This window comes from Euprymna scolopes, chromosome 2 (genome assembly GCF_053919585.1).
Source record: "Euprymna scolopes isolate OS-2025 chromosome 2, ASM5391958v1, whole genome shotgun sequence".
Classification (NCBI taxonomy): domain Eukaryota; kingdom Metazoa; phylum Mollusca; class Cephalopoda; order Sepiida; family Sepiolidae; genus Euprymna; species Euprymna scolopes.
The window spans coordinates 26,614,357-26,636,815 of record NC_136483.1 but is presented as its reverse complement, the minus strand read 5'-3'; the positions used below and the strand labels follow the sequence as shown (position 1 = coordinate 26,636,815).

The 22,459-nt window shown below is 33.4% G+C and overlaps 1 long non-coding RNA gene across 1 annotated transcript in view; it reads right to left on the bottom strand.

Annotated features, from left to right (window-relative positions):
* The window catches only part of LOC145290071 (uncharacterized), a 28,160-nt gene extending 6,018 nt beyond the window's left edge, over positions 1-22,142 (bottom strand). Inside the window, exon 1 of the long non-coding RNA XR_013869315.1 lies at positions 21,860-22,142. This is a non-coding gene — a long non-coding RNA (uncharacterized LOC145290071). The remainder of the gene's footprint in view (positions 1-21,859) is intronic.
* Between the last annotated feature and the right edge of the window lie 317 nt (positions 22,143-22,459).

Sequence of the window (22,459 nt, the reverse complement as noted above, 5' to 3'; positions counted from 1 at the left end):
TTTCCTTTGAGAAATTAACTTTAATCTTTAATCTTTCAAATACAATCAAAAAGTAGTCGGAAACCTACCAAAAATCATAATAAATTGGCTTTCAAAACTATGTCCCTCTATCTTTATTCGGCCATTTTTGTCCGTACCTATGGAATCGAAACCAAAATATTTAGCGCTCCAACCTTAGTCATTACCATTTGAGCTATCATCAAATCGATAAGAAAACGTTAAAATTTAACTGACTTTAACATATAAATGTATATTTGTGCATGCATACAAGGGTACTTTTGTACAATAAAAAATAATAAAAATAATAATAAAAAAAGAATCTAGTTTGTACAAAAGTCGACTTATGCCTGCCAAGTTCAATCTTTTTTTTTTTTTCAATTTTGACCCCTTAGTAGCTATTTTTACCAGCTGAAAACCAAATCGAATTTGTTTAACGAGTCAAATTCCTATATATCAAGTTACAAGTTGTAGGCAAAAAATTGAGAGAGGAGTTTGGTAGCGGCTGTCTGCACACACACCGACAATGTCACTTTGATATGTATATATTAGCAGGCCACCTGGCATTGCACGGTTGTAAAATATATTTAGATATGATATTTTAATTTATGCAGATTTTGTATTTATTATTATAAAGCAAATTCTCTATTGATTATTATATTGTACCCAATATATATAATAAAGATTTCATAGGGTTTTTTTTTTTAATGACTTCAGTGCCATCAGCTGGAATCTGAACCAAAACATTCAGTGCTTAAGCCATAGTTTTTATTTAGTGCTAAAGCCTTTGTCACTGCCGTCTGAACTATCACTAGATGAATAAAAAAAAAAACTAGAAATTAAGCGACTTCAAGCTAAACATATAAATGTATGCATGCTCAGAAGTTAGATCAACTTTTTTTTTTTTTTTTTTTTGCTGGTTGTCTGTTTTGCCAAGGTCAAATGTTTTTCTTTAATTATTTTTATTTTTTACCCTCTTAACACCTATTTTTACAGGCTAAAAACGGAATTGAATGTGTTCCTGATGTCCAAATACCCTATATATCAAGTTTCAAGTTTGTAAACTAAATATTCAAATATATGTATACTAGCAGGAAGACCCGACATTGTTTGGGATTGAATGAGAAAACAAATGTTCCATGCTCCTATACTTTTATTGTCATAATCAAATCGATTGATTGCCTGCTCTATTTAGGGGACCCCATTCCACAGTGTACCGGAAAGAAGCTTCATAGGCCTTCCTGCAGTGACTTAACCCACAATACATTGTAGTCTACATTGCACTATAGAGAATCTATTGTTGATTTTATAAAATGATCTGTAAATAATGGTTTCATTTAAAGTTTAAAATGGCAAAGTCAAGTATTATGGTTGTGCTCTAAACAGAAAATTTATTTCGAACACGCCCCCGTTTTATAAAAGGACCAACTGTTCATTTTATGTAATTATTTTTACATAATCACTTAAATTAAACTAAAACGTACAAAAGTCAAGTATCATGGTTCTAAAATCATGGTTCATCAAGGGTGCTCTAAAAAGAAACATTCATTTCAAACGTGCCTCTATCTTATAAAAGAATCTACAGTCGATTTAATAGGCTTGGCCTTTCTGCTTATACGGTGATAAAACTTCTCAAATGCACTTGTGATGTTAGATTGTAGAGAGTGAAACGATAAAATTGTCACCTTAGAAAAGATGACATGATTCCATTTCTGTTTGATGAAAATCAGGTTTCTTTTTTTGTTGCAGACCATCTACTAGTTGTCCAATTGTGTACAAATCCCAAGAGCAATAGGAGCTTCTATCATGTCTGAAAGTGACACAATGTTCAACGAGCGAGATCAGAGATGCGCCGCTGTACAACTCATGCTCTATACCAATTCAAGTTATGACAACAGGACCATTGCCAGCACCCCTAAAATGCATCTCTGGATTGCCACAAATAACAGGGACGTGCCCAGGGTGATGAAAACAAAACTTCCGGCCATGGTTATGGTCTCTGGTGTGGTTTCAAGTGAGGGCCACATCATGTCACCTCACATCTTTGAAGTTGGCTTGAAAGTCAACACCAAAGTGTATCTGGATGTGCTGAAGAGTGTGGTGATTCCCTGGTGCAATCAGGTCGCCACTGGTAGACCCTGGGTATATCAGCAGGACTCGGGACCAGCCCACAAGTCCAAAGAGAACCAGGCTTGGCTTCATAAGGAGTGCTACGACTTTTTACCCTTCTCTCATTAGCCCTCCTCTTCCGTCGACCTGATCCCACTGGTATACTTCATTTGATCATACGTCGAGAACATCACCAACATGACCTCCAACACCAAAGCCAGCCTGATCGCTGCCATCTGCCAAGTATTTATCGAGCTCCCACCAGCACTTGTGGAAAAGGCATGCTCCCAGTTCCAGACATATTGAGGCGGTGAGTGAGGCAGTGACATTGAATAGCTGTCAGCTCTACTACATAATCTTACTTGAGTTTATTTTTTTCAATAAAAGTTTTAAAATAAAACTGTAGTGTTATTTTTTTTTTAGGGTGGCAACTTTATCATTCCACCCTGTATATAAGTGTTAACTTTGGTCAAAATCAAACTTCTTTCTTTAATCGGATTTTTTTGATTATCAATTTTCGATACTTATCAGAAGCATTCCGATACAAAACCTATGTAAGAACACTCCCCATGCACATCAAGTACTTCCTTGTGAAATTTTTTTAAAAAATCAGCCCAGCCATTTTCATGCCCATAGGGAAGGAACTCACACACACATACACAAAAGTTCTTTTTATATAATTGTAGATAAATTGCGAAATATCCAGCAGTCACATGAAATAGCCCAGTGGTAGAACTTTAGGCTTCTTTTCATGAGGTCCCGATTTCGAATCTTGCTAGATTCAGCCGCTCTGATGAATCGTAGATGACGAAACATGTGTAAGTGGATAATTATATTTGAAACAATCTTGTAGAGATATAAATATACGTTTCGAGTCTCGATTCCAATTGATCATCCCAACACTACTCATTAGTAAACCTAAAACAATCCGGAATGTTTTATGGATAATTTTCAAATATGCCTCTCCCTATTCTGTAATTTGCTTTTAATTAATTACTTTTTAAAGAATTTTTCTATGATTCTATTGTAAGATAATTCCTGGGAGATGATTCTGAAACATTAGTTACAGTTCCATAATTACGATCTATTTGTTGTATTTGAATGTTTTCATTCACAAAGTGGTTTGGTGAGAATGCATTTGTATATTCTTTAATCATGGAGTGATTATTGCATTGTGTGATAAGACCACTGTTTGCATAGGAGGACTTTTGCTTCTGCCTAAAAAAAAACTTTTTTTCTGCAATTAATATACAGTTCCATTTCAGATGTTAATATTACCAGATTTTATTTCTCTTTCGTTTCTCAAAATAACTTTGCTAGACGAAATGAAATTCACAAACTCAATTCCGGTTTTACAGTAAAAAGTAATACAGAGAAAATATGGGGAAAAAGGGAGTTCAGTAGTTTGAAATCAAACTATAGCATTTTCCTTTCATCTTTTAATATTGTGATTCCTATGTATGCTTTTGATCAAGAATTTGGCTGGGTCAGCATCTTTTAACATTTCACTGGAAATTCCAACCCATCAGAAGAACTTCTTGCTACTTATCCATCAAACAACCATGCCCAGCTCAGCAATAAAGAAAAAAATGGGGTCATCTTAGATTTCAAACTACCCAACTGCTATATCCTGCAATCCTCTTTTTCACCTTTTTGTTCTATATTGCCTTTTTGTACTTTCTCACTTCCTCTCTCTCTCTCTCTCTCTCTCTCTCTATCTTTCTTCTTTTTTCTTTGTCATGATTTGTTAAAAAGAAAACACTTTGTATAAATGAAGAACTGATTTAAATATGGTTTTCAAAGAAGATTAGGCCTGAAAACGTTGCTTCTCTAAAGGAGTTGCAGCAAAAACATGTACACTCGTGAGCAAAAAAAATGGGCCAAACAAATTTGATACATTTTATTACACTAAAAGCTATATTAAACAAAGAACAATTGGACAAGAAAACTTAAACGAGACTAATAACACAGAACAAGACATTTGCTTTAATAAATACTTCGGATGGAATCGCATTCCCTTTTGATTTCTTTAAAAGATCAATCCTTTTAGACATGCTCTCAACCAAAGTGGAACACTGTGAAGAGGAGATGCTATTCTATTTGCTTTGCACAGCTTCCAACAGTTTGTCATTGCTCGAAAAAGTTCTTCCAGCCAATGCACGAGATATTATGGACCAAATATTCTCGATTGGGTTTAAATCAGGGCTTTCACCTGGCCAAAATATCACATCAATTGAATTATCAGAAAAAACATTTTTTTTTGTGTGACTTTAGCAGTGTGTGCAGGGGCATTATCATGATGAAAAATAATGTTCTGGTGTATTCCCAGCTTCTGGATACTTGGTAACAGTCCTGTTTCTAATATTCGAATGTACTCCTTTGCATTGATTGACTTCTCACTCTAATAAGTTCCCCAACTCCTGCTGCAGTAAAAGTTCCCCATATCATTATCCCTCCATTCTCATGTTCAACTGTCATTTTTATGCCACTTGTCGAAAATCTTTCTCCAGTTCTTCGATTGTACTGTTCGGGAGCATCAGGAGCATTACTAACAAGACAAAATCTTGATTCATCTAACCAGAAAACATTCCTGAACCAGTCTGTATCTTTCTTGCCATAATGAGAGAAAAATCTCTTTCTATCATTGATGTTCTTCTTAGATAAAAATGGCTTCTTTGCACACCTTCTAGAGGAAAATCCCATTTCTTTCATTCGTCTAGATATTGTATATCTAGAAAGAGAATGTCCAGCCACTGTTTTGAATTCTTTGCTATGGTCAACATAAGTTTTCTTTCAATCCTTCAAAACAGTTAATTCAAGCATGTGGTCGTCCTTCAAAGTGGATGATCTAGGGTGACCAGATTCAGATTTCCCTTTTACCAAGCATTCGACTTCGAACCTTTGACCAATTTGCTTCATTGCAGAAAGAGATGTTTTTACATTTTCTTTTCTTAAAATATCAAAAATCTGCTTGTAAGTCATTTTGGATGGCCTTAATCCTGTAATTCAGATTTTTATATCCTCACCAAGATGCGGTCTTATCATGTTTTGGATTAATTTTTTTCACTTATTATTATATGCTATAATAATAATGATGATTGGCAAAATAGAAATTTTCAGTTAAAATTAACAAAAATTCATGGAAAAATATTAAAAAATCGATTTCTTCCTTCTTTCACTCTTGGCCATTTTTTTTTTTTTTGCTCATGTGTGTATGCACATATGTAGCCAATAATGTTTGCACATATACTATAATTACACTTTGCTTGTTATTGAGCATTTTTTGATAAACACTAGAGTTTCAATGGATTTACATCTAGGGAACTATAACGATGCAATCATTATATCTATATATTATCCATTTGTATATACATTTCATCCTTCTGGAATCGTAACTGTAGAGATAGCTGTTCAACCTATGGCACGAGCAACATTTAACTAAAATCTGAATATCATAATCCATGCAGCCAACTTCAACAGCTATGCAAAGAGACGAGACATAAACCCTATTACATCTTTTTATGCAGATATCTTTTAGTATCAACATTTTCCAACAGTCACTCCTGCTTGAATCCATTATGGTCCATGAGTCGTCTCTCTCCCTCTAACTACCAACTGTCGATTTTTAACTCTGACTAACAACTTTTTACTCTGATTATGTGTATTTCAAATCTATCTTGTTATGCTATTAATTCCAAGTAATCAAAGACACAAACCGGATGCTCTACCTTCGTCACATATTTTTGTTTATGTTTGTTATGAAAACTGACATTCCTTTTCACCAAGTTTATATTTTTGGGAACTATTTTAACATAAATAATTTTATCTATAAATACCTTTCGCTTTGATAACATTCTTTGTTTCTGTGATAAATGCATATTTTTGAGATAAGGATTTTTTGTACTATTTGGACTATTATTCTCATCGTGATTGTTTTTTTCACAACATTTAGGCCGATGTAACCTCCGACCACCTTCAGGTGTATTCATCATATCAACAAAATGGAATGAACCCGGATTTATTAATAAAAAAGAGAAATAGACTTGGCGCTATCTGCGTTTTCAATGTTTAACAGCTATGTTCGTTGGGAAATCAAAAAAGAAAGAAACATTTTTCACTATTTACCAATAACATCCAGTGTGAATACACCTGAAGATGGCCGGAGGTTACATCAGCCAAAACGTTGAGAAGGTTCGTTGGTTGTTTTTGTTTTATGGCATATCAACCCTTTTCGGGTTATTTAATGCCGAATCCAAAGATTTTGAAGAAAAATTTTTGTAATAGAATATATTTGTTGTTTTCACATCGGTTTCTATTTAATCCATAGTTGGGACCCTAACAGGTACTACCACTCCGGGTCAGAAAAAACACCCAAGATGAGAATAATAGTCCCAATAATACAAAAAATTATTATTCTTTGCTTCTGTTTTTACAAATGATATATAATAATAATCGTCCACTTAACTTGGCATTGTCTGGACCCTACGTAACACTCTTACCATCCCATTTTACCAAAAATATATGATATTACAATGTTCGATAAATCACATCGACAGGAACTCACATTTTAGCTATCATTAAACAAATTATTTTACTTCGGTTAAAGGGTCTAAAGTGAGCTATGAACATTTGTCTGATAATATTTTTATTACTGCTTTTATCCTCATATATACACGTTTACCCTTTCGGAATTGTCAGTGTGGAAATAGTTGCTCAGCTGGTTACATATGTCATCCTTTAGCTTAAATCTCAATATTCAAGCCAATGTGGCCAACTCCAACAGCTATGCAAAAGTAAGAGAAATAAACCTTATTATGTCTTTTCAAACGGACACAAAGTAAACTGTCTTACAGTATTCAAAAAATCACATGGATAGGAACTTGCATTTTGAGCTTAAATCAAGCAACTTAATTTATTTTTCTTAAAGAGCCCAGCTATAAATAATATTAATATAAATATATAAGTGAGCTTTAAATTCATAATAAATATTTTTTGAAAATTATCCATATATCTATATGCTCAATACTTGCAGAATATACATGCTTGTGTTCATTTATTTTCTTGCAGAAACGATTTGTCAAAGATAAAGGTAAGACATATATAATGCATGATACATGAAAGGTGCTGCACATTAACAGACATAATTAGTAAAAGTAATTCTACATAAATATCCAGACTACAATTGAAATATACATGTATTACCATGGTAAACACATTAAAGAATGCTGAGCAATGTAAATAAATACAACTTAATTTGGTGATGTCTGATAAGTATTTTGGATAAGAATGTGACAACTAGTTTTGAAAGTGCTAAGTTGAAATGGCTAGCAATGTAAAACAATTTAAAAGCAGATGACAAGGTGGACAACTAAAAAAGAGACCAAACCCTGATTTCTAATTTCACACAACGCATGTGTGTGTATTTTTCGTACTTTGAGAGTCATTCTCATTCATTGAGAGTATGATTCAGATGGGAAAACTTGAAAATGGTTCAAGGGATATTACTCTGAATATACTGTCACAACAATACCTCCAACAAGAATATGTGCTAAAGCTGAAAATAACATTATCAATCAGGGGTCGAAAGTTGGTGACAGCACATAAAATATATTGCAGTGAGGGTAGCTACGATAGTGAAGCAGATACTTTGTTCCACATAAGGTTCAAAAAACACAAAAGACAACCAGGGACAATAAGATTCACTCACCAATTTACCAAACCATACCATAGATAACATAAAATACATATTAGTGGTGGGCAAGTAATTAGTAGCACGGACTGACGACCTGATTGTTCCAAGTTCGAATCCAGCTTGTTTCACAAAAATCACTTTCGCTTAGAATTTTGGCAACCTTCACATGGTCCCTCTTGTAAGTATTCTATGTCTTTCTAGAAAAAGCTCTGACTAGAAAAATATCGGGGAAACCAATGCCAACAATAGAATTTTTGGATTTGATATGATGATGATGCTTATTTATAACAAAAATAAAAAGACATCAAACGCCTACACACAAGAAACTTCATTGACCACAGACAATGAACCATACCTACACCAGACAAGCAGATTTAATTAAAGAATACTCACTTGCTTTCTTTTCCCATTCCTTTTCCTTACTTTTTAATTTATAAAAAAAAAAACAATAGACGCTATCACAAGCATGGGGATAAGTGTTCGCTGGTGGCTAAATCTGAAAATATTCATTTTAGTTCACTATTTCCAAGAACTTTGTTCACAGTTCATTGAAGGCTTGAAAAAAGGAAAGGTTCAAAAAAATTTCTCACAGAATATCCTGACAATAAAGAAAACAAAAAGGAAACGCTGAAGCAACAAGGCTGAGGTTCGATAGCCAGTACGGGAGCTATTTTGTTAGAAATTCATTTTTTTACCCTGTCAATTACAACTAGTATCAGGTTGAGAAGAAAGTTCTTGCAATTTTTAACTTTTAAATTCAGATGAACATATCTCAGCTCAAAAAAAAATTTATTGATTGAAATAAGCACCATCAGAATCAGCACACTTTTACCAACGTAAAACAAGTGTATTTATGCTAGTAACGTAAAAATCTTGCGTTCTGGTGGCAATGAAGTCACTGAAGGCGTTTTTGATATCGTTTAGGTTTTTGAAAGATTTTTCACACAGAAAGTAGTCAAGATACTTGAAAAAGTGGTCGTCGGTAAAAGATCTGCAGAGTATGGCAGATGAGGCAAAGTTTTGTAGCCGAATTCATTTAAGGGTCAGTTTAGCAACATGCGGCAAAGCATTGTCGTGGAGGAGAATTTGGCCTTTTCTGTTGATTAATGCTGGTAGTTGTTGTCGAAGTTTCTGATGCATTTCATCCATTTGTTGGCAGTATTTTTCTGCTGTAATGATTTCGCTTGCATTAAAAAAAAAATGTAATGGATGAGAGACCGGTCACAGACCACCAAACAGTCAGCATGACCTTCTTTTGGTGCAACTCTGGCTTTGGGAAGTGTCATGGAGCTTCGTCTGCATCTAACCACTGAGTTGAGCGTCGCCGGTTGCCATAAAGAACCCACTTTTCATCACAAGTCACAACATGGTCGAGAAATGGATCATTCTTGTTGCATAAAAGAAGGGAAGATGACACTTCATAATGGCATTTCTTTTTCAATTTGTGAGGCAACCACAATTTTTTTGTCTTTTCAATCTCTCTCAAGTGGTTGAAAATCGTATACATTACATCTAATTCAAAATCAATTTCTCAAACAGTTGTGCTTTGACTAAGGCTCTTAATTGATCGTTGTCAACATTGATGGCCAATAACTATGCTTATCATCTTCAAGACTCTTCTCACGGCCACAAAAACCATGATTGTGCTGTACTTTCAGTAGTGGTTCCCGGGCCAAACACTTTGTTGATATTGTGAGCTGTTTCAATGAGCTTTTTGGCCTAGCTTGAATTGAAATAAGAAAATTGTGTGAATTTACTTTTTTTTCCATCTTGTATTCAATGTTCTGAAAAGAAGACAGAATTGTTTTAAAACGATTGTAATTTTAACGATTAGATAGAACAAAAAACTCTCTTTAAAATGATGGATAGAATAAAGGTATTATAACAAAGATTTATTCGAAAATACATCATTTGAAATCAAAATTTTAAATTCTGCAAGAACTTTCTTCGCAACCTAATAGTTGATGCATCAGCCAAGATGTGGAAACAATACTCCAAACACCGCGAATGGTGTTTTTTATGGATGCTAGCAGATGCGAGAAGTTTTCTAACCCAGTAGAAACAACAATATCATGTACTTATTCTACTACATATATCCTGAAAATGTTAATCCAAAATAAATGTTGGATTATCGAGATGGGTGCAATCGACTATCATAATCTGTGGTTGGAAATGTTTCTTATACGAGAGACGTTCAATAAGTAATGCTCCTAACTAGTGATGGGACGATTCCAATATTTTCCCGATTCTGATACAATTACTGATTTTGCACTAAATTCCCAATTCCGATACAATTACCAATTCCAATCCTGATTCTTTTATAAATCTCTAAATATTTAAATATAAAATTGTTATTTTTTCCTGATTACCATAAAAATGTGCAGATATTTTCACAAACATAAAAATATATTTGCGTAGGATGATCTAAAGATGTTAGTTTTATTAGCAGATTTAAATCAATAAATATTTATCATTTTTTCATTACTACCACCAGTGGAAGATTTTGTTTTGAATAAAATCAAATAAAAAAGTCAAAGGACTCGTTTTTGGCATCGGAAAATAGGCACATTTTTTACTGATTTCGACACCCTAAAATTCCCGCTTTTGATATCCCTAAAAGTTCTGATTTCGATTAATCGTTTCAACACTACTCCTAACTCACAATGTTTGAATTCATGATGCCAGCGTTTTACAAGATCAGATGATAGGACATCATTACCATACGTTTTCTCCATTTCATTAAAAATCCCTTGTGGTGTACATCCTTTCAAATACAAAAAACAAATCACTGGACGACACTCAACAATGTCCATTTCACACCTGACTCAGTTCAAACATATGTAAATCAGAAACCACAATTAGTTCAAAGCTGTAATTTGCTACATAACTCACAGAGATATAAATCATTGCACATGCAAACTTTATCCACATACCAACAGCTTACATTGAGACTATAATCTACGTTAATTTATCTAAACCCAAAATGCATTTGCCCTCATGGAATTCCAGCTAATTTCGAAAGAAAGATATCAAACTCTATTTTGGACATAAACGTATATTTCAGCATGGCGCCGCTATTTGAACTGGACATTACTTTTTCTAGAAAGAATCGCATATCCTATGTTAATAGACTATTTAATTTAATATGATATCACAATGTTCGATAAATCACATCGACAGGAACTCACATTTTAGCTATCATTAAACAAATTATTTTACTTCGGTTAAAGGGTCTAAAGTGAGCTATGAACATTTGTCTAATAATATTTTTATTACTGCTTTTATTCTCATATATACACGTTTACCCTTTCGGAATCGTCAGTGTGGAAATAGTTGCTCAGCTGGTTACATATGTCATCCTTTAGCTTAAATCTCAATATTCAAACCAATGTGGCCAACTCCAATAGCTATGCAAAAATAAGAGAAATAAACCTTATTATGCCTTTCAGACGGACACCAAGTAAACTGTCTTACAGTATTCAAAAAATCACATGGATAGAAACTTGCATTTTGAGCTTAAATTAAGCAACTTAGGGTTTGTATTACTGTACACATAGATTCGAAAAAGTTGTCAAAAAACAAATATATAACAAATAAATATTATCAAAGGCAAGATAAGTTACTTTTCTATCAAACTGGATACATTTTTTTTTGTTTTTATTCAATGTAACATGTTTATTCAGCTCGAAAAGCATACAGTGTTTACCGATGTATTGGAAAGTTCAAAATGGCGCCCGACACTCTCTTTAACATGGTAAGTTTGGGAAAAGCTGTTATAAATAATAAACTAGACAAAATACTATTGAAAAAACACCGAATATATGTCAACTTATGTCACGGTAACATATATTGAGCGAATTTCTAACAGTATTTTGTCTAGTTTATTATTTATAACATCTTTTCCTGAACTTACCATTTTAAAGAGAGTGTCGGGCGCCATTTTGAATTTTCCAATACATCGGTAAACACTGTATGCTTTTCGAGCTGAATAAATATGTTACATTGAATAAAAACACAAAAAATATATCCAGTTAGGTAGAAAAGTAACTTATCTTGCCTTTGATAACATTTATTTGTTATATATTTGTTTTTTGACAACTTTTTCGAATCTATGTGTACAGTAATACAAACCCGCAACTTAATTTATTTTTCTTAAAGAGCCCAGCTATAAATAATATTAATATAAATATATAAGTGAGCTTTAAATTCATAATAAATATTTTTTGAAAATTATCCATATATCTATATGCTCAATCCTTGCAGAATATACATGCTTGTGTTCATTTATTTTCTTGCAGAAAAGATTTGTCAAAGATAAAGGTAAGACATATATAATGCATGATACATGAAAGGTGCTGCACAGCTTGTTTCACAAAAATCACTTTCGCTTAGAATTTTGGCAACCTTCACGTGGTCCCTCTTGTAAGTATCCTATGTCTTTCTAGAAAAAGCTCTGACTAGAAAAATATCGGGGAAACCAATGCCAACAATAGAATTTTTGGATTTGATATGATGATGATGCTTATTTATAACAAAAATAAAAAGACATCAAACGCCTACACACAAGAAACTTCATTGACCACAGACAATGAACCATACCTACACCAGACAAGCAGATTTAATTAAAGAATACTCACTTGCTTTCTTTTCTCATTCCTTTTCCTTACTTTTTAATTTATAAAAAAAAAACAATAGACGCTATCACAAGCATGGGGATAAGTATTCGCTGGTGGCTAAATCTGAAAATATTCATTTTAGTTCACTGTTTCCAAGAACTTTGTTCACAGTTCATTGAAGGCTTGAAAAAGGGGCAGGTTCCAAAAAATTTCTCACAGAATATCCTGACAATAAAGAAAACAAAAAGGAAACGCTGAGGCAACAAGGCTGAGGTTCGATAGCCAGTACGGGAGCTATTTTGTTAGAAATTCATTTTTTTACCCTATCAATTACAACTAGTATCAGGTTGAGAAGAAAGTTCTTGCAGTTTTTAACTTCTCAGCTCAAAAAAAAATTTATTGATCAAAATAAGCACTATCATAATCAACACACTTTTACCAACGCAAAACAAGTATATTTATGCCAGTAACGTAAAAATCTTGCGTTCTGGTGGCGATGAAGTCACTGAAGGCGTTTTTGATATCGCTTAAGTTTTTGAAAGATTTTTCACACAGAAAGTAGTCAAGATACTTGAAAAAGTGGTCGTCGGTAAAAGATCTGCAGAGTATGGCAGATGAGGTAAAGTTTTGTAGCCTAATTCATTTAAGGGTCAGTTTAGCAACATGCGGTAAAGCATTGTCGTGGAGGAGAATTTGGCCTTTTCTGTTGATTAATGCTGGTAGTTGTTGTCGAAGTTTCTGATGCATTTCCTCCATTTGTTGGCAGTACTTTTCTGCTGTAATGATTTCGCTTGCATTAAAAAAAAATGTAATGGATGAGAGACCGGTGACAGACCACCAATCAGTCAGCATGACCTTCTTTTGGTGCAACTCTGGCTTTGTCTGCATGTAACCATTGAGTTGAGCGTCGCTGGTTGTCATAAAGAACCCACTTTTCATCACAAGTCACAACATGGTCGAGAAATGGATCATTCTGTTGTTGTTGTTGTTGTTGTTGTAGGGAAGATGATATTTTACAATGGCATTTCTTTTTCAATTTGTGAGGCAACCATTTATCAATTTTTTTGTCTTTTCAATCTCTCTCAAGTGGTTGAAAATCGTATACATTACATCTAATTCAAAATCAATTTCTCAAACAGTTGTGCTTTGACTAAGGCTCTTAATTGATCGTTGTCAACATTGATGGCCAATAACTATGCTTATCATCTTCAAGACTCTTTTCACGGCCACAAAAACCATGATTGTGCTGTACTTTCAGTAGTGGTTCCTGGGCCAAACACTTTGTTGATATTGTGAGCTGTTTCAATGAGCTTTTTGGCCTAGCTTGAATTGAAATAAGAAAATTGTGTGAATTTACTTTTTTTTCCATCTTGTATTCAATGTTCTGAAAAGAAGACAGAATTGTTTTAAAACGATTGTAATTTTAACGATTAGATAGAACAAAAAACTCTCTTTAAAATGATGGATAGAATAAAGGTATTATAACAAAGATTTATTCGAAAATACATCATTTGAAATCAAAATTTTAAATTCTGCAAGAACTTTCTTCACAACCTAATAGTTGATGCATCAGCCAAGATGTGGAAACAATACTCCAAACACCGCGAATGGTGTTTTTTATGGATGCTAGCAAATGCGAGAAGTTTTCTAACCCAGTAGAAACAACAATATCATGTACTTATTCTACTACATATATCCTGAAAATGTTAATCCAAAATAAATGTTGGATTATCGAGATGGGTGCAATCGACTATCATAATCTGTGGTTGGAAATGTTTCTTATACGAGAGACGTTCAATAAGTAATGCTCCTAACTAGTGATGGGACGATTCCAATATTTTCCCGATTCTGATACAATTACTGATTTTGCACTAAATTCCCAATTCCGATACAATTACCAATTCCAATCCTGATTCTTTTATAAATCTCTAAATATTTAAATATAAAATTGTTATTTTTTCCTGATTACCATAAAAATGTGCAGATATTTTCACAAACATAAAAATATATTTGCGTAGGATGATCTAAAGATGTTAGTTTTATTAGCAGATTTAAATCAATAAATATTTATCATTTTTTCATTACTACCACCAGTGGAAGATTTTGTTTTGAATAAAATCAAATAAAAAAGTCAAAGGACTCGTTTTTGGCATCGGAAAATAGGCACATTTTTTACTGATTTCGACACCCTAAAATTCCCGCTTTTGATATCCCTAAAAGTTCTGATTTCGATTAATCGTTTCAACACTACTCCTAACTCACAATGTTTGAATTCATGATGCCAGCGTTTTACAAGATCAGATGATAGGACATCATTACCATACGTTTTCTCCATTTCATTAAAAATCCCTTGTGGTGTACATCCTTTCAAATACAAAAAACAAATCACTGGACGACACTCAACAATGTCCATTTCACACCTGACTCAGTTCAAACATATGTAAATCAGAAACCACAATTAGTTCAAAGCTGTAATTTGCTACATAACTCACAGAGATATAAATCATTGCACATGCAAACTTTATCCACATACCAACAGCTTACATTGAGACTATAATCTACGTTAATTTATCTAAACCCAAAATGCATTTGCCCTCATGGAATTCCAGCTAATTTCGAAAGAAAGATATCAAACTCTATTTTGGACATACACGTATATTTCAGCATGGCGCCGCTATTTGAACTGGACATTACTTTTTCTAGAAAGAATCGCATATCCTATGTTAATAGACTATTTAATCATTGGTGTATCCTTGAATGCAAGGCAATCAGTAAAATATGCAAATACGCACAACCTCATGGGCCCTAGTTTGCATCTGCAAAATAGACAAACTACACCAATAAACGAATCGGATTGTTTGGGCTTAAAATAATTCGGTATTTTTTTACAACCTGCCCTAGCGTAGTATAAACACCCCCAACCTCCCCATGTTAAGAACGGCATTCGGAATAAACACCCCCAACCTCCCCATGTTAGGAACGACTTTCGGGGTTGGGAGTGTTTATTCCGAAAGCCGTTTTTAACACGAGGAGGCTGGGGGTGTTTATGCAACGCTGGGGTAGCTCGTAAAAAAATACCAATAATTCTCTATAAAGGGTTCATATGCCGTAAAACAGACAAATTGTGTTGCGGCATTAAATAAAGCAAAGGTGTTGATATGACGTAATGTAAACTAAATAGAAACGTTTTAAATAATATTGACATTAAAAGCAATCATTGATATTTACGAGTGTGTCTGTGTGTTCGTCTCGCCTGCACATTGATAAACCATCTGTGTGTATGCGTGTATATGTGTGTGCGTGTGAATTGTGAAAATACACTTATTCTTCCATATAAATTCTTCTTTTCCGTGCAGAAACTGTGCCTCCTTCAACTCCATCACCTTTGCCCCTCTCTGTCTCTCTGTCTGTCTCTCTTCTTCTTCTTCTTCTTCTTCTTCTTCTTCCTTTCCTTTATTATCCCAACAAGCTTCCTCTCCTCCACAACCCAATTAGACCTGTAACCTTTAAGGACACACATTCTCAAAAATAACGGAATAACTTTAGTTTTATTTTTTCATGGTATCGCAATTCTACGACTGCTGCTACTACTAATAATAACAACAACAAAAACAACAACAACACTTCTCTTGAAGACCCACAGCCACAAACTACAAAAGGAAGAAAGGATTTCCCGGGTCGTCACTGGGCACCTGCTAAAAACACTCTAAGACAAACAAAACCCCCGAGGATGACCGATGGGTGACACAAAAAGAACTTATCGGTCACATCCTTTATTTTTCCTTATAGGAAAAAGAGGGTGGAGAACCCGTCTCCCCTGCTTGACTCCGCCATTGCGGGGGCCCTTCATCGGAGGAATTGTTGTCGCTAATCTGGTTAGAAACGTGCGAAAAAAAATAGTAAACAAAAAAGTAAATAAAAAAAGTAAACATAAAAAAGAAGAAATGACAGTAGTAGCCGTAATAATAATAGTAGCAGTAATAATAATAGTAGCAGTAAGAGTTGAAGAAACAAGTAGTAAGCATAGTCAACGCCATTGTTGTTCTGCTGACACGGTTTCGCTTATGAAAATTCACCTTTTATAGTTACGGATGGCCGAAACAACCTAATTTATCTCCGTTAAAAGTGGAATTGAAAAGTTACCATCCCGATGTAAAATATAAAATAAAAGCAAGGTGCTTATTTAGAATTAAGCATGCTTTAAAAACAAAAATACAGAAAAAAAATCTTTTAAAAACTTTATTATATAATGTACTCGTCACGGAACAAAGATGTCATATTCCAAAAATCACACAAATTATCAAATATTTTTTTTTGGGGGGGGGGGGGGTACTATACACATAAATTCAAAAAAGTTGTCAAAAAACACAGAAAACAAATATATAACAAATAAATGTTATCAAAGGCAATATAAGTTACTTTTCTACCTAACTGGATAAGTTTTTAGTGTTTTTATTTAATGTAAAATGTTTATTCGATTCGAAAAACGAGTAATGTTGAAGGCTGCCGGCGAACAAGAAAAGATGGCTGTGATATCTATGAAGACTCGATTATCACTTCAAAATAAGAAATAAACCAAAATGGTGCTTAGAAACCATCCAATAAATGTTACAGTGACATTTACTGAGTTTCTGTCACCATTTTGGTTTATTTCTTGCAGATTTTTTTTCAATAAATAAATAAACATATCTATTTATTAAAAGTAAATTTAATAATTCGATTCATGACAGAATCTTCATCAGAAAAAGAAAAAACTGGATTTTCCTTATGAAGGTTCGGGTTTGTATTACTGTACACATAGATTCGAAAAAGTTGTCAAAAAACAAATATATAACAAATAAATGTTATCAAAGGCAAGATAAGTTACTTTTCTGCCAAACTAGATATAGTTTTTGTGTTTTTATTCAATGTAACATATTTATTCAGCTCGAAAAACATACAGTGTTTACCGATGTATTCGAAAATTCAAGATGGCGTCTCACACCCTCTTTAACACCGTAAGTATGGAAAAGGGTGTTATAAATAAAAAACTATACAAAATACTATTAAAAACCCGCCGAATATATGTCAACCTATGTCACGGTAACATATATTGAGCGAGTTTTTAACAGTATTTTATCCGGTTTTTTTATTTATAACATCTTTTCCCACACTTACTGTGTTAAAGAGAGAATAAGACGCCATCTTGAATTTTCGAATACATCGGTAAACACTGTATGTTTTTCGAGATGAATAAATATGTTACATTGAATAAAAACACAAAAACTATATCCAGTTAGGTAGAAAAGTAACTTATCTTGCCTTTGATAACATTTATTTGTTATATATTTGTTTTTTGACAACTTTTTCGAATCTATGTGTACAGTAATACAAACCCGAAGGTTCTATTATGAATTGAAATATTGAATTGAATTTTAATCAATAAATAACATGTTTATTTATTGAAAGAGATTCTGCACTTGTTTGTTGTTTAAACCATTTAATTTTTTAGTTTTATATTCTTATAAATATTTTAAATTTAAAAAATAATTATCCTTATGCGGTGTGTAGCGGCCACCATTACAGGCAGCTGCAATACTTTGCGGTTTACTAGTTTGAATATCTTTGGTTTAGAAGCTCAGTGCTGATCGACGCAGGCATTCAACTCCCCTTCTGGCTTGTCTAATCAGAGGCTATTTCTCAGGTGAGTAGAGTACATGACAGAATTAATAAAAAGATTAAACGCACGGCAACTTCCTTTCTTTCTATCTGGCTCTTAGTATTGACAACATCCAACACAACAGACTGATCCACAAACATTTTTCTTTGGATGCAACAGAACCCTGTTGGCTGATGGAACAAGTTATTTATGATTAAATAAGGAATTCCGTTTGAAATTTCGTTGGATAATGAACCATATTATGAGATGATTGGAAACAATGAGTGGGATAAGGAGAATTTGATTACTTAAGAGTATTACTTGGTGAGGATTTGTTTAGGTGAAGACAACCATGTTGTAGCCAGAAAAGAAGTTGTCCCATTGTATTGTGATGGGAAGTTTTTGTAAGAAAACTCTTCTTGAAAATTTTGTTTGGTTTCAGGTATACAGAGGAAGAAAGAAAGGTTATTTGTAGTAGTGGTAGTTAAACAAGTTCTTGATGTGAATATTTTGTAGGGGTGGGGCAGAGATTGGAGCTCAGTCGAGCACCTACCAACATATCTGAGTCGTCTGTAGGTAATGAATTTTATCAGGAGTTATGTAATTTCAAGAGTGGTAGAATGATTCAACCATTTTTAGCTACTTTAATAATAGACAAGCACGTTGCCCAACATTGCCCAGTCATAAAATACACTTAAATATGATATTTTATTTTTTGCCGTCTTCGTATTTATTATTATAGAACCAATTCTGTATTGATTATTATATTGTATCCAATCACTACTATATAGTAGTGATTTCAAAAGTTAAAAAAATAAATATAACCTGGGTGCCATCAGCTAGAATTGAAACCAAAACATACAACTCTCCAGTGTTATTTGTTATCATATAAGCTAAGTTCATATGCATATCAAAACTCTAAAAATTAACATAGTAAACATATAGATGTATATTTCTGCACACATAGAAGATACATGTTTAGTTGAAATACGCCTGACAAATTCTAATTTTTCAATTTTTACCCCTTAACAGCTATTTTTACTGGCTAAAAATTAAATCAAATTTGTTCCACAAGTCCAAATCCCCTATGTATCAAGTTTTAATTCTGCAAATCCAAAATTGACAGAGTAGTTTGGTAGAGATCGTTCAACATACATACACATGCATACAAGGTCACATTCATATATATATATATATATATATAAATAAATTCCACTTTCAGAATGTGAGAGATTATATATAATAAATTCCACAGCCAAACAATGTCGCAGCCCACAAGAGCCATGACAGTCAATGAACCAGAAGTTCAAGACTCGAGTTTCGCCCTCATTTGGGCTCATCAGTTAGACACATCCAAACTCAGAATTCGAAACCCGAGTCTCTTGGATGCGAGGCAAGCACTCTACCGACTGAGCAAACGCCCCGCACACAAGAATTTCTATTAACCAACACAGATCAAGCAAACCGCGCCAAAATCCGACTGTGAAACGAACCTACTTCGTCTCGACAAGGGACGCGGTCATCCATCATATATATATATATATATATATATATATATATATATATATATATATATATATATATATATATATTACATAGAAAAATGCGAGCATGAAAAATAATATGGTTAAGATTTAAACAGAAAAATAAAAGGACTAGTTGTTAAAACTGGAAAAGAAAAAAACAAAATATTCTAGTAAAAAATTTTAATTTATAATTTAAAATATTGGAGTATTAAGAATTTTTTTTTAAATTCAATTTAACATTATATAATCCATTCTTAATTGATACTGCAACATTTTAAGTTATAAACTCATTATGTTTTTTACTAGAATATCTTGTCTTTTTCTTTTCCAGTTTTAACAACTAGTCCTTTACTTTTCCATGTTTAAATCTTAACAATATTATTTTTCATGCTTGCATTTTTCTATGTAATCCATGATTTTCCCAAGCTTTGCTTTGAAATAAATTTTTCTCTCTCTGTTTCACTTGTTATATGTGAATTATTAGTGACAGTACAGCTGAGTGGCAGATGGGACAGCAGTGAATTATTAGCGACAGTTTTTTTTTATATCCAGCTGATTTTGAGGTAGCATAACAGATTTGGTTGCTATGCCAATCAAAAAACAAAACGTCCCTCTGTTCCTTATAGATTCAGATAAGTTTTGAATACAGTAATTTTATTATAACTTTTGTTTAACTGAACGAAAATTGAAAATTGTTTTTTCCAAATATAGCTGAGAAGGTGGCCTATGGACTGTAAAAAAAAATTGTTTGAAGTTTGGATGCAAAATGAGTGAGCGGTGAAGCTTTAAAGCAGTTCTAAACGAGTAAAACTAACACTTAACCATATATTCAAATACTACCGTGTCTGAATATATATATATATATATATATATATATATATATATATATATATATATATTCGCGCATATTTTATTGAAGAGGATCTTCGTTCTTCTTTTTATGATCTTTCTTTCAAATTTTTCGAAATCACCATCAAAAATATTATAAAAAGATACATAAAAATAAAAAATCCTAACAAAATAAAACCAATAATATATTATAAAAAATACCATACGAAAAACCTAGTAGTAAAGAATAATAACAACGATACAACCGATAAAATGAGTATGGTCAATGCAGTTTATTTGTTTAAATGCCCCCTCGAGGACTGCTACTCGAAAAATATGAACTATATTGGCCATACACGCACTACATTTGGAAGACGTCTCACGGGACATCAGAACACCTCCAGCGCTATTTGCAAACACCTCGAACAAGAACATAACATAATAAACACCACCTCGAAACAATACAAAGAACTTTTAAAAAATAACACTAACATATTAAAAACTTGCAATAATTACCAATGACTAACAATGCTAGAAGCATTAATAATAAAAATTAAAAACCCAACCATTAATAAAATAAACTTTGACAACAGCAGCCGAATTCTCCACCTATTCTAACATGATAAAGGTGAAGAGGAGGAAAAAAAATTCAAATTAGGCGAAACTACACATAGTAAATTAGTAATAAAAACAGTAAAACGACAGAGAACAAATCAATCAATAAGTAAGATGCACGGGAAGAACAACCCTGATGATGGTCAATCGAGACCGAAAACGTTCGGTAAACTAAGGGACTTTATAAGAACTTTGGATCCCACAACAAAAATACTTGTATGAAAACAAGAAAAATTCGAAAGAAAGATCATAAAAAGAAGAACGAAGATCCTCTTCAATAAAATATGCACGAATAATTAAATTCTGCCTAAATATATATATATATATATATATATATATATATATATATATGTATATAAAGAGAGAGGGAGAGAGAGAGAGAGAGAGAGAGAGAGAGAGAGAGAGAAAGTAAGAGAGAGATTTGGTATCAGTCTTTATTGAACAAGAATGTTTTGAATGCTACACGGCTAAATATGAACATTTTTATGACCATCCCATCTCCAGCATCAGCTTTAGAAAACTAGATTTGGCTGTCTCATTAGATGAGCAAAGCATTCGTTAACATAATTTTCATTTTTTCTCATAATTATGTTGCTTGAAAATCACCATGTGTGCACAAACTTTAAATTCCTAAATTATCCCTTTTCAAATTTTCAAGTCTGTTACATAGGGTTATCATTGAAGTTCTCACTAGGGTTATCATAGAGGGGCACCAAATTGACGTTTAGTGTATAACATAAAAGGGGATTATGCGTGTCATAAAAGAATTCCGTGTGCGTATGATCATCTAGTTTCATATGCGGTTGTGTGTGTGTTACATGCATTTTCTTCGACATACCTTACTTCATGTGTCGTCGATGTTGATCCATCTGGAATTCATTTTCTCTTGGAGGGAGACTGGTACCTGTTAGATGAAGATTTATCACTCCAAGACGATGAATTGGTTTTATAGATTTTATTCTCCTTCCAGATGTCGACACAGAATATGGAAGTGAATCTTGTTTGCTTTGAACACGTCAGCGTCCCCCACCCCCAGTGAAGGGGAGGGAACAGCTATTAAGCCGTCCGTCTTCTTCAAAGCCCAAATCCAGTCTCGCAGATCTAGCCAACCTGACCACGTCACTCATACGTAATCTGGTCAGCTGACCCTCGGTTCTGGTAAACGTGTCTACACTCCACATTTACTCCTCTCTCTCTCTCTCTCTCGCTCTCTTTCTCTCTCAATCCATTCTGTAACATTGTCTCCCATTCTTTTTTTGGTCATGATGGCAACATAAACAGGACTTTTAGATTCTTGAAGCTGTTTAAAGAGGGATATTTGTAGAGACGTAATTATCTCCCTTGATAATTGTTTTTTGCCGATTACATTGGCTTGCTCATTAGTGACTGACCCCCAGAAAATCACAGTATCGTTATTTGAAAACATGTCTCTCCTAAT